This window comes from Brassica oleracea, chromosome C7 (assembly GCF_000695525.1).
Source record: "Brassica oleracea var. oleracea cultivar TO1000 chromosome C7, BOL, whole genome shotgun sequence".
In the NCBI taxonomy this organism is placed as follows: domain Eukaryota; kingdom Viridiplantae; phylum Streptophyta; class Magnoliopsida; order Brassicales; family Brassicaceae; genus Brassica; species Brassica oleracea.
The window spans coordinates 34886983-34890668 of record NC_027754.1 but is presented as its reverse complement, the minus strand read 5'-3'; positions in this window follow the sequence as shown (position 1 = coordinate 34890668).

The following is a 3686-nucleotide window of genomic DNA, read 5'->3' as shown; positions in this document are numbered from 1 at the left end:
TTTTTGCTTCCGGTTGTCGGTGAACTAACCCCATGAATTCGGTTATACCTCGTTGGTATTCTTCCGTAAGCAATCTCGTGTTCGGATCCAAATGAGGTCGATCGATCCAAGAACGAAAATAATTTGAAGAAGACATGTTTTTTATGAATCAAATTCGTGTGTAAAGAGAGTAAGAGGGAGGATGAAGATATGGAGTGAATGAAGAGGAAGAGGGGTGCTTGTATTTATAGTTGAAATCATGCCGACAGACCGAGGAAATTCCGACGGAAAAGGCTAGTTCGTCGGAATTTCTTCGGAATTTTTAAAATCTCCCAACGGCTATAATATATCCTCGGAATTCATCGGTTTTTTCCGAGGAATACATTTTTCCTCGGTATTCCATAAGAATATTCCGACGGATTGATATTTCCTCGGAATTCCGTCGGAATATTCCGAGGAAATTCCGAGGAAACCAAATTTTGTGTTTCCTTGGAATATCCTCGGAAATTCCTCAGTATATTCCGAAGATTTCATTTTTTCGTCGGAATGTCCGTCAGAATACCGCTGTTTTCTTGTTGTGATACAGTTAGAGGCCGTCAGTTACGTAAAATAACATATCTTGACAATTAAGTTTTTTCAATTAATGGAAAATTCAATTTTCGAGTATCTTATAATAGATATTTTAAGTTAACAAAATTAATGATTCTTGTTTTGATTTATTCTTATTGATATGTTGAAGACATGCAAGTACAATGATTGGCTGGGTATTTATGCTTTAGCATATTCCCTATTGTTATGTATATCTACACTTCCTCAAAATGTGTTTAGTTGCCGATTTTTTTGGTTTTGATTACGTATAGAGAGATTTTTTTAAAATTATTGAATTTGAAAATATTTAAGATACAATAATTTGGGTATTTCGTATATATAAGTGGACAGGAAATCTATACTGTTATTTTCTCAAGATATGGGTATTTTGTAAATATAATTTTATTCCATAGATGCTTTTTTTTTTTGCACAAATTCCATAGATGCTGACCCATTGTTATCTGTATGGATTAACACTGCTTAATATTAATAAATGAATTAATGAAATAAAAAAATAATTTGGGGTTTAGGGGTTCGTTGGTATCTCATACTATACATCTAAAAATGCAAGCTTACAAATATATAAACAGGAATATGAACAATGTTATGTTAGATATTAATTATTTTCACTAGAGAAGCATGTATGGTGGATGTTATGAATGGTTGAAATATTGATATGGAAGAATGTATAGTTGTAATGTTGGAAGTTTGCAAAGAATCGTTGATGGAACTTGATGAATGTACAATATGTTTTAATGTTGAAGTTTACAAAGAATTGTTGATGGAACTTGATGATCTGAATTTAAATGTACAATATTTTTTCGTGCATATAGTGTTTAAGCAAAAAAAGAGTATTATAGCAATTGAAGATGGTTTTAAACCTTTAGTTTATATATGCACGATAGGAGAGATATATTTAAAGTACGATTACACAAGATAAATTAGCTAAAGGAGTGGATAATATCTGCATTTAAATAAAAGCAACGATTTTCTTTAAAAAATCATTTAATTAAAAGCATAGACTAAAAATATTTCAGTGGTAGAGATCTGTAAATATTTCAAACTCCAAGGTGACCTAAAAAAAGCCCTTTAGTTTTAATAGTATTCCCTCCGTTCCTAAAAGATCCATGTTATAGTTTTTTCACATTTATTAAGAAAATATTTAAAATTGTATTTTCCAATACATTGTTTTCCTTAATTAGCTATTTTCAATAACTTTTAACCAATGAAATTTTATTAAACACAATTGTATTTTTTGAAAAGTACAATTTTTCATTTATTAATGTTTTGAAAATGTAAAAAATATATCTTTTTAAAACAAATTTTTTTTCTAAAAAATGGATCTATAAGGAACAGAAGGAGTATTGATTTATGTAGTTTTCAGAACTTCTTTCAACATTATGTAACTATTACGCACGTGGGCAACGAAAACGTGTGGTATCCCGGATCTGTGATAACATTAAGGATGGTGTGCCCGACGTTATTTAATGTGTTTGTCTCTCAATCTGAGTAACACTAACCAGACACTGACATATATTTAACCAAAAAAGGCACGAAAAAGAGAAAAAACATATATTTAACATTAAGGATTGTAGTCTGTGGTTGGGCTGATCTCCAAAAATTACGGGTTTATTCATTGAGATGATCCTGTACGGATTGTAGTCTGTGGTTGGGCTGATCTCCAAAAAATCTCCAAAAAGTACGGGTTTATTCATTGAGATGTCTATTGATAATTATTTTCCAACAGGCTTGGCAATGATTATGAGAACCTCCTCCGTTTTATCCAGTGTTTTTAAAACCGGACCGACCCAATAGTTGAACCGGATTCGACCATGAACCGGTTATATAGCCGAGTTGGTCTAGTAATTAGTTCGACCATGAACCGGTCACATAGCCGAATTATATTTCAAAGTTATTAAACCAATAAAAACCACTAAAACTATCAAAAATCTATAAACCATCCATATAAACAGGAAACTAATTTATATTTATAATATTTTATGTTCAAAATTGATTTATATTTTAACTATGCATCATGGTTACTAATATTACTTTTATATTTACATACTAAAAAAATATTAAACCATATTATTGAACCAGGTTTGACCCGATGGAACCATATTGAACCGTGACCCAAAATATTTCCGGTGCAGTTTTCGGTCCGGTTTTAAAAACACTGGTTTTATCTGGACTTAATTTATATTTTATAGAGATAATATGTACGTGTATGTATATACGACATGTCAATACCCAACTGACTCGTTAGAAATTAGCCTGTTGAGAGCTTGACTATGCCAATCATATACTCCATGTTGGTTGGAGGCGAGTTTTACCCTCTCCAAAAAAATATCATAAAAGCTTGATAAAGAGACAGTAAACCCTCGAAGATCAAAGACCTATCCCAAGCTAAGGAAACAGTCAACTCCGAACTAGCATAGTCGAACCAAAATGAGAAGAAAATCAAAGCATTAAAAAAGATTTGATAGTCGCCGAAGATCAAGTCGCCGTTATATCCACCTCTCAAAACTTATTAAAGAATGACCAAAAACAATTCACATTCTCTTGTTAATTGATACACTTAGGTTCCCCACTATTGTATCTTCTTGCACTTTCAATAAAACATACATATTTCATATTTAATCAAAAGTTAGCGTTTTTTTAATTACTTCTTATACATGTTATCAGAATTTTGTACTCTATTTCTGAGTGGATTTTGAAATTATCACTCCATATTAACTAACAACTTAAAAGAAACTAGAGGGTAAGAATTTAAACAAGAATAACATTACGAAAATGCAATGAATATTGTTATTTATTAACTTATGAATGCAATTGTATGTGTAAAACCTCGTTTTTCTCATATATATAGAGTATTTGTATCTAGTATTTTTCAACATATAAACTGTAATTAAGTGGAAACTATATTTAACTGAATATGTATATATACAGAGAGAGAGAGATATGTGAAGATATGCTAGCTAGATGGGGAACCAAAAAGAGAGAATATTAATAACACCATTAACCCTAGCAAATGGGTGCTTATTTTTTTTTTTTTGGTTTTTTCTCTGATTTAAAAAAAAAATTAAAAACGAACCAATCGCGGGCCGCCACGTGTCAGT